At 55.2% G+C, this 12949-nt stretch overlaps 1 protein-coding gene across 3 annotated transcripts in view; it reads right to left on the bottom strand.

Moving 5' to 3' along the window:
• HECW2 (HECT, C2 and WW domain containing E3 ubiquitin protein ligase 2) overlaps positions 1-7152 on the bottom strand; it is a 202864-nt gene extending 195712 nt beyond the window's left edge. For 2 of the 3 annotated variants that reach the window (XM_038749728.1, XM_038749730.1), the window contains exon 1: positions 2554-2593. The gene's annotated coding sequence lies outside the window, so the exon portion shown is untranslated. Of the gene's footprint in view, positions 1-2553; positions 2594-7138 lie in introns of those variants that run through there. The other variant, XM_038749729.1, reaches the window with a different exon arrangement.
• Positions 7153-12949: the final 5797 nt, after the last annotated feature.

The raw sequence follows: 12949 nt of genomic DNA on the forward strand, positions 1-12949 counted from the left end.
CTTAGAACAGTGCTTTGCACCTAGTAAGCGCTTAATAAAAGCCATCATTATTATTATTCTCCCCCTCCTCCCCATCCCCCCCGCCTGACCTCCTTCCCCTCCCCACAGCACCTGTATAGATGTATAGATGTTTGTGCGGATTTATTACTCTATTTTATTTGTACACATTTATTCTATTCATTTTATTTTGTTAATATGTTTTGTATTGTTTTCTGTCTCCCCCTTCTAGACTGTGAGCCCGCTGTTGGGTAGGGACCGTCTCTCTATGATGACGATGGCATTTATTAAGCGCTTACTACGTGCCAAGCACTGTTCTAAGCGCTGGGGGGATACAAGGTGAGGCGGTTGTCCCACGTGGGGGCTCACAGTCTTCATCCCCATTTTACAGATGAGGGAACTGAGGCACAGAGAAGTGAAGTGACTTGCCCAAAGTCACACAGCTGACAAGTGGCGGAGCCGGCATTTGAACCCATGACCTCTGACTCCAAAGCCCGGGCTTTTTTCCACTGAGCCACGCTGCTTCTCTATGTTGCTCTATGTTGCCAACTTGGACTTCCCAAGCGCTTAGTATGGTGCTCTGCACACAGTAAGCGCTCAATAAATACAATTGAATGAATGAATGAATGAATGAATAGTACCTCTACTGGACCCTCCCAAGCGCATAATACACTGCTCTACACTTACTATGCGCTGTACTGCAATTACTAACTCTACTGTCCTCTCCCAAACGCAGCAGACTGGAAGCTCCTTGAGGACGTCTATTAACACCACCGCCCTCTCCCAAGCGCTCAGTACACTGCTCTGCACACCCACTTGGCTCCTCTGGTGCTAATCATCTTCCCCGGCCTCGATCTCGCCCGTCTCGCCGTCGACCCCCGGCCCGCGTCCCACCTCCAGCCTGGAATGCCCTCCCTCCTCAAATAATAACAATAATGGTATTTGTAAAGCGCTTACTATGTGCAAAGCACTGTTCTAAGCGCTGGGGAGGATACAAGATCATCAGGTTGTCCCACGGGGGGCTCCCAGTCTTCATCCCCATTTTCCAGATGTGGGAACCGAGGCCCAGAGAAGTGAAGTGACTTGCCCCAAGTCCCACGGCTGACAAGTGGCGGAGCCTGGATTTGAACCCATGACCTCTGACTCCAAAGCCCGGGCTCTTTCCACTGAGCCACGCTGCAATTCCTCTTCCTCCCTTCAAAGCCCTACTGAAGGCCCATTTCCTCCAGGAAGCCTTCCCGGACTGCGCCCTCCTTTCCTCTTTTCCCACTCCCTTCGGCGTCGCCCCGACTTGCGCTTAGTCCAGTGCTCTGCACACAGTAAGCGCTCAATAAATATGATTGAATGAATGAATCTCCCCTCCCGGCCCCGCACCGCTTACGTGCTATAATTCTATTTATTTATATCGACGCCTGTCGACTTGTTTTGATTTCTGCCTCCCCTCCTTCCGAGGCGGGCAGGGATTACCTCTCTTTATTCCTGTTTTGTGCTTTCCCAAGTGCTTAGTACAGCGCTCCGCACGCAGTACACTGGACACTCCTCGGGAGCGGAGATCGCGTCTTCTAACCCTATTGTCTTCTCCCTACTGCTCGGCAAAGTACTCAAACGCTACCGGTGGATTGAAATTGTCGCCGGATTAATAATAATTGTGGTACCTGCTAAGCGCTTACTATGTGCCAAGCGCTGCTCTAAGTGCTGGGGATAGAATCAAGATAATCAGGTTGGACACAGTCTCAGTCCCACATGGGGCTCACAGTCTCAATCCCCATTTTACAGATGAGGGAACTGAGGCCCAGAGAAGTGCAGTGACTTGCCCAAGGTCACCCAGCAGGCAAGTGGCGGAGGTGGGATAGAATAATAATAATAATAATGGCATTCATTAATCGCTTACTATGTTCTCTGTCTCCCCTTTGCATCATCATCATCATCAATCGTATTTATTGAGCGCTATATTTATTTTTTTTATTTATTTTATTTTTTTATTTATTTTATTTTGTTAGTATGTTTGGTTTTGTTCTCTGTCTCCCCCTTTTAGACTGTGAGCCCACTGTTGGGTAGGGACTGTCTCTATATGTTGCCAATTTGTACTTCCCGAGCGCTTAGTCCAGTGCTCTGCACATAGTAAGCGCTCAATAAATACGATTGATGATGATGATGATGATGATGCAAAGCACTGTTCTAAGCGCTGGGGAGTTTACGAGGTGATCAGGCTGTCCCACGTGGGGCTCACAGTCTTAAACCCCATTTTCCAGATGAGGTAACTGAGGCCCAGAGAAGTGAAGTGACTTGCCCAGTCCCACAGCTGACAATTGGCAGAGTCGGAATTTGAACCCATGACCCCTGACTCCAGAGCCCGGGCTCTTTCCACTGAGCCACGCTGCTTCTCTGCAGGATTAGAACCCACAGCCTTCTGACTCTCAGGCCCGGGCGCTACCCACTGGGCCGTGCTGTTTGCGGGCCTCAGTTTTGCTTCTGGGCTCCTTCGGAGGTGGTCCTCTCTCCCGCTACAAGGCGTTCATTCATTCATTCATTCAGTCGTACTTATTGAGCGCTTACTGCGTTCAAGCTCGGAGGTCAGCCCGGCGTCGTCTTCAACTCTGGGTCCACGCGCTCAACCTCTTTGGGGTCGCCCAGTACCAGCGCGGCCTGGGGGAAAACATGACTTCGAAGGATGCCCAAGATGGGGAGACCGTCACCTAACCCTTGGGCGACCCAACAGCCCCGGCCCCGACCATCTCCCCGAAAAATCTGGGGTTCGCCGACACGCTCTCACCCCCGGAAGGCCTGGCCGGTTTGCCTGGCTCTCATTTCTAATCGACGGAATATACTGAGCGTTCACCGGGCGCCGAGCAAGCGCCGGCCTAAACGCCTGGGAGAGGCCAACTCAACGGAGTTGGTCGACGCGTCGTTCCCTGGCCGTGAAAAGCTGGCCTTTTGCCCATGTGCCCCCCAACCCAGGAAACATCCCGCCTCCCCCAAGGCCGAGAGCCCCCTACAGCCCCCTATGGACCCCATAGGCCCCGGCCTTCGCCGACACCAACACCGAATGCTTCTTCACTGGGGACGGAGTCTGGCCTGTAGGTTAAGCGACTGTCTCGCCATCTGCTTAAAGGAGATTAATGAAATTATACCGGGGGGTGATGGGGGAGACGGGAGGGGATGGGGAGGACAGACAGAGGGGTCAGGCGGGGAACAGAGTGGGGGGAAGGGAAGGGGGAAAGGGGGGGAGAGAAGGGGGACAGAGACAAAGGGAGGGATAGAGATGGAGACAGAGGAAGGTGGGGGGAAGGAAATGGAGGAAACAGAGGGAAGGGGGAAAGGGGAGAAGAGACAGAGGGAAGGATGGAGGGGGAGATGTGAGAGATGAGGGAGATGGGGGAGGCGGAGAAGGGGGAAAGACAAGGGGAAAGGAGACGGAGGGGCAGAGATGGGGACAGTGGGGGATGGAGGAGATGGGAAGTTGGAGAGAGGTTGGGGGGACAGAGATGGGGGGATGTGGGAGATGGGAGAGACAGAGAGGGGTCGGAGGAGAAGAGGAAAGGGGGGAAGAGAAGGGGGACAGAGACAGAGGGAGGGTCAGAGATAAGGACGGGGGATGGGAAGATGGGGGAGTCGGCGGGGAAAGAAATGGGGGAAACAGAGGGAAGGGGGATGAGAAGGGGGAGAAGAGACAGAGGGGGTGGGGGGAGAACAGGACGGAAAGAAAAGGGGGAAAGAGACAGAGGGAGGGGCAGAGACGGGGACAGAGGGGGACGGAGGAGATGGGGGAGATGGGGAGTTGGAGAGGGGTGGGGGGGGAGAAAGGGGAAAGCGAAGGGGGGGCAGAGAAGGGGACAGATGGGGGATGTGGGAGATGGGAGAGACAGAGGGGGTTGGGGGAGAGAAGGAGGAAAGAGAAGGGAGGAATAGAAGGGGGACAGAGAAGGAGGACAGAGACAGAGGGAGGGACAGAGATGGGGGCGGGGGGAAAGAGAAGGGGAGATGAGGCAGAGGGAGGGACAGAGGTGGGGACAGAGGGGGGTGTTGGAGATGGGGAGATGGGGGAGATACAGAGGGGTTGGGGGATGAGAAGGGGGAAAGAGAGAGGGGAAAGACAAAGGGGGAAAGAGAGGGGGGGATGAGAAGGGGGAAGGGGGGGAAGAAGGGGGGAAGAGAAGGGGGAAGAGAAGGGGGAAAAGAGAAGGGGAGAAAGAGAAGGGGAGAAAGAGAAGGGGGAAGAGAAGGGGGAAGAGAAGGGGGAAAGAGAAGGGGGAAAGAGAAGGGGGAAAGAGAAGGGGGAAAGAGAAGGGAGGAAAGAGGATGGAAAGAGAAAGGGGAAAAGAGAAGGGGGAAAAGAGAAGGGGGAAAGAGAAGGGGGAAAGGGGCAGAGAGGGGGACAGAGGGGGATGGGGAGGTGGGGGAGATGGGGAGTCGGAGTGAGGTCGGAGGGGGGAAGATAGGGGAAAGAGAAGGGGGGACAGAGAAGAGGGGGTGGAGATGGGGACAGAGGAGGGATGGGAGAGATGGGCGAAACAGAGGGTTGGGGGAGAGGAGGAAAGAGAAGGGGGAAGAGAAGGGGGACAGAGGCGGAAGGACAGAGAAGGGGGATAGAGATAGATGGAGGGACAAAGATGGGGACAGAGGGGAGATGGGGGAGACAGAGAAGAAGGACAGAGACAGAGGAAGGGACAGAGACAGAGGGAGGGAAAGAGATGGGGACGGGGGATGGGGAGATGGGGGGGGAAGAAATGGGGGAAAGAGAGGGAAAGGGGAAAGAGAAGGGGGAGAAGAGACAGAGGGGGGACAGAAGTGGGGACAGAGAGGGGATGGGAGACATGGGGGAGACGGAGAGGGGTCTGGGGGGAAGAGATGGGGAGACGAGAAGGAGGGAAAGAAAAGGGGGAAGAGGGGGAAAAGAGACCGAAGGAGGGGCAGAGATAGGGACAGAGGGGGAAGAAATGGGGGAAAGAAAGGCGGACAGAGATGGGAGAGACAGAGAGGGGTTGGGGGAGAGAAGGAGGAAAGAGAAGGGGGAAGAGAAGGGGGACAGAGAAGGAGGACAGACGGGGGAGGGACAGAGATGGGGACAGAGACAGAGGGAGGAACAGAGATGGGGATGGGGAGATGGAGGAGACGGGGGGGGGAGAAGTGGGGGAAAGAGAGGGAAGGGGGAAAGAGAAGAGGGGAGAAGAGACAGAGGGAGGAACAGAGGTGGGGACAGAGCGGGGTGGGGGAGATGGGGGAGACAGAGATGGGTCGGGGGGAAGAGAAAGAGGAGAAGGGAGGGAAAGAGAAGGAGGGACAGAGACGGAGGGAGGGACAGAGATGGGGACAGAGGGGGGACGGCGGGAGACAGAGAGGGGTCAGAGGGAGGGAAGAGAAGGGGGAGAAGAGAAGGGGAGAAAGGGGGGAAGAGGCAGAGGGAGGGACAGAGAAGGAGGGACAGAGAAGGGGGGCAGAGACAGAGATGGGGACAGAGGGGGGATGAGGGAGGCAGAGAGGGGTCAGAGGGAGGGAAGAGAAGGGGGAGAAGAGGAGGGGAGAAGGGGGGAAGAGGCAGAGGGAGGGACAGAGAAGGAGGGCCAGAGACGGAGGGAGGGACAGAGATGGGGACAGAGGGGGGATGCGGGAGACAGAGAGGGGTCGGGGGGTGGAATGAGAAGGGGGAGAAGAGAAGGGGAGACAGGGGGGAAGAGACAGAGGGAGGGACAGAGACAGAGGGAGAGAGACGGAGGGAGGGACAGAGATGGGGACAGAAGGGGGATGCGGGAGACAGAGAGGAGTCGGGGGGTGGAATGAGAAGGGGGAGAAGAGAAGGGGAGAAAGGGGGGAAGAGACAGAGGGAGGGACAGAGACAGAGGGAGAGAGACGGAGGGAGGGACAGAGATGGGGACAGAAGGGGGATGCGGGAGACAGAGAGGAGTCGGGGGGTGGAATGAGAAGGGGGAGAAGAGAAGGGGAGACAGGGGGAAGAGACAGAGGGAGGGACAGAGATGGGGACGGAGACAGAGGGAGGGACAGAGGGGGGATGTGGGAGACAGAGAGGGATCGGGGGGTGGAATGAGAAGGGGGAGAAGAGAAGGGGAGAAAGGGGGGAGGAGAGAGGGAGGGGCAGAGAAGGAGGGACAGAGAAGGGGGGCAGGGACAGAGGGAGAGACAGAGATGGGGACAGAGGGGGGATGCGGGAGATAGAGGGGTTGGGGGTGGAATCAGAAGGGGGAGAAGAGAAGGGGAGAAAGGGGGTAATAGACATACGGAGGGGCAGAAATGGGGAAAGGGAGGGAGGGACAGAGATGGGGACGGAGGGGGGATGTGGGAGACAGGGATCAGAGGGGGGGGAAGAGGAGGGGGAGAAGAGAAGGGAAAAAGGGGGGACGGAGACAGAGGGAGATGGGGACAGAGGGGGGATGTGGGAGACGGGGGGTGGTGAGAAGGGGAGAAGAGAAGGGGAGAAGCGGGGAAGATACAGAGGGAGGGACAGAGATGGGGCCAGAGAAGGGGGACAGAGGCAGAGGGGGGGTCAGAGATGGGGACGGAGACAGAGAGGTGGTCATAGGGGGAGACGAGAAGAGGGAAGAAAGGGGGGACGGGGACAGAGGGAGGGACAGAGATGGGGACAGAGGGGGGATGTGGGAGACGACGGGGGGTGGTGAGAAGGGGAGAAGAGAAGGGGAGAAGCGGGGAAGATACAGAGGGAGGGACAGAGATGGAAGGGGGACAGAGGCAGAGGGGGGGTCAGAGATGGGGACGGAGACAGAGGGAGGGTCACAGGGGGAGACGGAGACAGAGGGAGGGTCAGAGATGGGGACGGAGAAGGGGGACAGAGACAGAGGGAGGGAGGGACAGAGATAAGGGGGACAGAGACAGAGGGAGGGAGGGACAGAGATAAGGGGGACAGAGACAGAGGGAGGGACAGGGATGGGAAAGAGACAGGGAGGGACAGAAATGGGGACAGAGAAGGGGAAAGAGACAGGGAGGGACATAGAAGGGGGACAGAAACAGAGGGAGGGACAGAGATGGGGGAGACAGGGGGGTCGGAGAGGAGGGGAGGCCCCTGGGGGACCCCGACCCCCCGCAGCCCCTCCCCCCTCCCTCCCCCCATCCGCTTAACCCTTTCAGCTCCGGCCCTCCCCTCCCACCCCTCCCCGGGGACCGTACTGACCGTCGGGCCCGGAGACAGCCCGGAGACAGACCACACGGAGGGGGACACACGGAGGGGGACACGGTGACAGCGACGCCGCCGGGAGCGCGCGCGGGCGGGCGCGGGCGCGGGCGCGCGGGCCGCCGCAACGATGCAATGCAGGCAGGGGGCGGCCGGGGGCGCGCGCTCTCCCGGGCCCGCGCACACGCAGTTCGGCGGGCGGCCCGACGGGGGCGCGCGCGCGGGGGCCGCGCCTCTGCAGTGGGCGCCGCCGGGACCAGGACACCGCCTCCGGGGGGTCCTCCGGGGGGAGCCTCAGCACCGCCCCCTCCTCACCCTCAGTCATTCATTCATTCATTCATTCATTCCATCGTATTTATTGAGCGCTTACTGTGTGCAGAGCACTGCCCAACAGCGGGCTCCCGGCCTCCCTCCTCCGACTCCTCCTCCCCCCCCCAGCCCCGCCCCTTCTCCCTCCTCCCTCCTCCAGGCCCCGCCCCCTCACACGTCCGGCCCCGCCCCCTCACACGTCCGGCCCCGACCCTTACGTCCCCGGCCCCTCCCCCTCACGCACCCCCCTTATTTTCCCGGCCCCGCCCCCTCACGTCCCCGGCCCCGCCCCTCACGTTCCCCCGGCCCCGCCCCCTTACGCCCCCCGGCCCCGCCCCCTTACGTCTCCAGCCCCGCCACCGCCTTTTCTGGCCCCGCCCCGACACGTCCCCCGGCCCCGCCCCCTCGCGCACCGCCCCTCACGTCCCCTGGCCCCGCCCCCTCACACGTCCGTCCCCGCCCCTTACGTCTCCTGGCTCCTCCCCCTTACGTCTCCTGGCTCCGCCCCCCTTACGTCTCCGGCCCCGCCCCTCGTTACCCTGGCCCCGCCCCCTTACGTCTCCTGCCCCGCCCCCTTACGCCCCAGGCCCCGCCCCTTCACACTTCCGGTCCCGCCCCCCTCATGCTATGTGCAAAGCAATCAATCAATCAATCGATCGATCGTATTTATTGAGCGTTTACTGTGTGCAGAGCACTGGACTAAGCGCTTGGGAAGTCCAAGTTGGCAACATGTAGAGACGGTCCCTACCCAACAGTGGGCTCACAGTCTAGAAGGGGGAGACAGACAACAAAACAAAAGATACTAACAAAATAAAATAAATAGAATAGATATGGACAAGTAAAATAAATCAATAAATAAATAGAGTAATAAATATGTACAAACATATACATATATACAGGTGTTCTAAGCGCTGGGGGAGATGCAAGGTGATCAGGAGCCCCCGTGGGGCTCACAGTCTTCATCCCCATTTGACAGATGAGGGAACTGAGGCCCAGAATAATAATGATGGCATTCGTTATAAGCGCTTATTAGGTGCCAAGCACCGTTCTAACCGCTGGAGGGTAAACAAGGTGATCAGGTTGTCCCCCGGGGGGCTCACAGGCTTCATCCCCATTTGACAGATGAGGGAACTGAGGCACGGAGAATAATAATGATGGCATTTGTTATAAGCGCTTACTAGGTGCCAAGCACTGTTCTAAGCGCTGGGGGGTAAACAAGGTGATCAGGTTGTCCCCCGTGGGGCTCACAGGCTTCATCCCCATTTGACAGATGAGGGAACTGAGGCCCGGAGAATAATAATAATGGCATTTGTTAAGCGCTTACTACGTGCCAAGCACCGTTCTAAGCGCTGGGGGGTAAACAAGGTGATCAGGTTGTCCCGCGGGGGGCTCACAGGCTTCATCCCCATTTGACAGATGAGGGAACTGAGGCACAGAGAATAATAATGATGGCATTTGTTATAAGCGCTTACTAGGTGCCAAGCACTGTTCTAAGCGCTGGGGGGTAAACAAGGTGATCAGGTTGTCCCCCGTGGGGCTCACAGGCTTCATCCCCATTTGACAGATGAGGGAACTGAGGCCCGGAGAATAATAATAATGGCATTTGTTAAGCGCTTACTACGTGCCAAGCACCGTTCTAAGCGCTGGGGGGTAAACAAGGTGATCAGGTTGTCCCGCGGGGGGCTCACAGGCTTCATCCCCATTTGACAGATGAGGGAACTGAGGCACAGAGAATAATAATGATGGCATTTGTTATAAGCGCTTACTAGGTGCCAAGCACCGTTCTAAGCGCTGGGGGGTAAACAAGGTGATCAGGTTGTCCCCCGGGGGGCTCACAGGCTTCATCCCCATTTGACAGATGAGGGAACTGAGGCCCGGAGAATAATAATAATGGCATTTGTTAAGCGCTTACTACGTGCCAAGCACCGTTCTAAGCGCTGGGGGGGTAAACAAGGTGATCAGGTTGTCCCGCGGGGGGCTCACAGGCTTCATCCCCATTTGACAGATGAGGGAACTGAGGCACAGAGAATAATAATGATGGCATTTGTTATAAGCGCTTACTAGGTGCCAAGCACCGTTCTAAGCGCTGGGGGGTAAACAAGGTGATCAGGTTGTCCCCCGGGGGGCTCACAGGCTTCATCCCCATTTGACAGATGAGGGAACTGAGGCCCGGAGAATAATAATAATGGCATTTGTTAAGCGCTTACTACGTGCCAAGCACCGTTCTAAGCGCTGGGGGGTAAACAAGGTGATCAGGTTGTCCCCGCGGGGGGCTCACAGGCTTCATCCCCATTTGACAGATGAGGGAACTGAGGCACAGAGAATAATAATGATGGCATTTGTTATAAGCGCTTACTAGGTGCCAAGCACCGTTCTAAGCGCTGGGGGTTAAAACAAGGTGATCAGGTTGTCCCCCGGGGGGCTCACAGGCTTCATCCCCATTTGACAGATGAGGGAACTGAGGCCCGGAGAATAATAATAATGGCATTTGTTAAGCGCTTACTACGTGCCAAGCACCGTTCTAAGCGCTGGGGGGTAAACAAGGTGATCAGGTTGTCCCGCGGGGGGCTCACAGGCTTCATCCCCATTTGACAGATGAGGGAACTGAGGCACAGAGAATAATAATGATGGCATTTGTTATAAGCGCTTACTAGGTGCCAAGCACTGTTCTAAGCGCTGGGGGGTAAACAAGGTGATCAGGTTGTCCCCCGGGGGGCTCACAGGCTTCATCCCCATTTGACAGATGAGGGAACTGAGGCCCGGAGAATAATAATAATGGCATTTGTTAAGCGCTTACTACGTGCCAAGCACCGTTCTAAGCGCTGGGGGGTAAACAAGGTGATCAGGTTGTCCCGCGGGGGGCTCACAGGCTTCATCCCCATTTGACAGATGAGGGAACTGAGGCACAGAGAATAATAATGATGGCATTTGTTATAAGCGCTTACTAGGTGCCAAGCACCGTTCTAAGCGCTGGGGAGTAAACAAGGTGATCAGGTTGTCCCCCGGGGGGCTCACAGGCTTCATCCCCATTTGACAGATGAGGGAACTGAGGCCCGGAGAATAATAATAATAATAATAATAATGGGATTTGTTAAGCGCTTACTACGTGCCAAGCACCGTTCTAAGCGCTGGGGGGTAAACAAGGTGATGAGGTTGTCCCCCGGGGGGCTCGCAGGCTTCATCTCATTTTGACAGATGAGGGAACTGAGGCCCAGAGAATAATAATAATAATAATAATAATGGCATTTGTTCATTCATTCATTCATTCATTCATTCAATCGTATTTATTGAGAGCTTACTGTGTGCAGAGCACTGGACTAAGCGCTTGGAAAGGACAATTCGGCAACAAAAGGACACAACCCCCGCCCAACAATGGGCTCACAGTCTGGAAGAGCGCTTACTATGTGCCAAGCACCGTTCTAACCACTGGGAGAGAAACAAGGTGATCAGGTTGTCCCCCGTGGGGCTCACAGGCTTCAACTCCATTTGACAGATGAGGGAACTGAGGCCCGGAGAATAATAGTAATAATAATGATGGCATTTGTTAAGCGCTTACTATGTGCCAAGCACCGTTCTAAGCGATGGGAGGGAAACAAGGTGATCAGGTTGTCCCCCGTGGGGCTCACAGTCTTCATCTCCATTTGACAGATGAGGGAACTGAGGCCCAGAGAATAATAATAATAATAATAATAATAATAATAATAATAATAATGACATTTGTTAAGCACTTACTAGGTGCCAAGCACCGTTCTAAGCACTGAAGGAGATACAGGGTGATCCAGTTGTCCCCCATGGGGCTCACAGTCTTCATCCCCATTTGACAGATGAGGGAACTGAGGCCCGGAAAATAATAATAATAATAATGGCATTTGTTAAGCGCTTACTATGTGCCAAGCACCGTTCTAAGCGGTGGGGGAGATACAGGGTGATCAGGTTGTCCCCCGTGGGGCTTACAGTCTTCATCCCCATTTGACAGACGAGGGAACTGAGGACCGGAGAATAATAATAATAATAATAATGATAATAATAATAATAATAATAGCATTTGTTAAGCGCTTACTATGTGCCAAGCACCGTTCTAAGCACTGGGGGAGATAGAAGGTGATCAGGTTGTCCCCCGTGGGGCTCACAGGCTTTATCCCCCTTTTCCAGATGAGGTCACTGAGGCTCAGAGAAATGACTTGCCCAAGTCCACACAGCAGACAACGGGCGGAGCCGAGATAATGATGATGACGATGATGGCATTTATTAAGCACTTACTATGGCAAAGCACTGTTTTAATAATGATAATGATGGCACTGGTTAAGCACTTACTATGTGCCGAGCACTGTTCTAAGCGCTGGGGAGGATACAAGGTGATTAAGTTGTCCCATGTGGGGCTCCCAGTCTTCATCCCCATTTTCCAGATGAGGGAACTGAGGCTCAGAGAAGTGAAGTGACTTGCCCCAAATCACCCAGCTGACAAGTGGCAAAGCTGGGATTTGAACCCATGACCTTCTTTCCGGCCCTGAGTCCAATCTCCCCTCCTCCAAGCCACCCTGGGACCTGCTCCAGCCGGGATAGTCATTCATTCACTCCTTCCATCGTATTTACTGAGCGCCTACTGTGTGCTGAGCACTGGACTAAGCGCTTGGGAAGGACAAGTCGGCAACATAGAGAGAGATGGTCCCTACCCAACAACGGGTTCACAGTCTACAATACTCCCACAAGTAGCGAAGCAGCGTGGCTCTGGGGAAAGAGCCCGGGCTTTGGAGTCAGAGGTCATGGGTTCAAATCCCGGCTCCGCCACTTGTCAGCTGGGTGACTTTGGGCAAGTCACTTCACTACTCTGGGCCTCAGTTCCCTCATCTGGGAAACGGGGTGAAGATTGGGAGCCCCCCGTGGGACAACCCGATCACCTTGTAACCTCCCCAGTGCTTAGAACAGGGCTTGGCACATAGTAAGTGCTTAATAAATTCATTCATTCATTCAATCGTATTTATTGAGCGCTTACTGTGTGCAGAGCACTGGACTAAGTGCTTGGGAAGTACAAGTTGGCAACAGATAGAGACGGTCCTTACCCAACAGTGGGCTCACAATCTAGAAGGAATAAATGCCATCATCATTATTATTATTATTATTACTCTGTATTGTTCATTTATTCATTCAATCGTATTTATTGAGCACTTACTGTGTGCAGAGCACTGGACTAATCGCTGGGGAAGTTCGTTCATTCATTCATTCAATCGTATTTATTGAGCGCTTACTGTGTGCACAGCACTGGACTAATCGCTGGGGAAGTTCATTCATTCATTCAATCGTATTTATTGAGCGCTTACTGTGTGCAGAGCACTGGACTAAGCGCTTGGGAAGTCCAAGTTGGCAACATCTAGAGACGGTCCCTACCCAACAAGGGGCTCACAGTCTAGAAGGGGGAGACAGACGACAAAACAAAACACGTGGACAGGTATCAAGTCTTCAGAACAAATAGAATTAAAGAAGCTAGATGCACATCATTAACAA

The sequence above is a fragment of the Tachyglossus aculeatus genome, chromosome 7 (assembly GCF_015852505.1).
Source record: "Tachyglossus aculeatus isolate mTacAcu1 chromosome 7, mTacAcu1.pri, whole genome shotgun sequence".
Classification (NCBI taxonomy): Eukaryota; Metazoa; Chordata; class Mammalia; order Monotremata; family Tachyglossidae; genus Tachyglossus; species Tachyglossus aculeatus.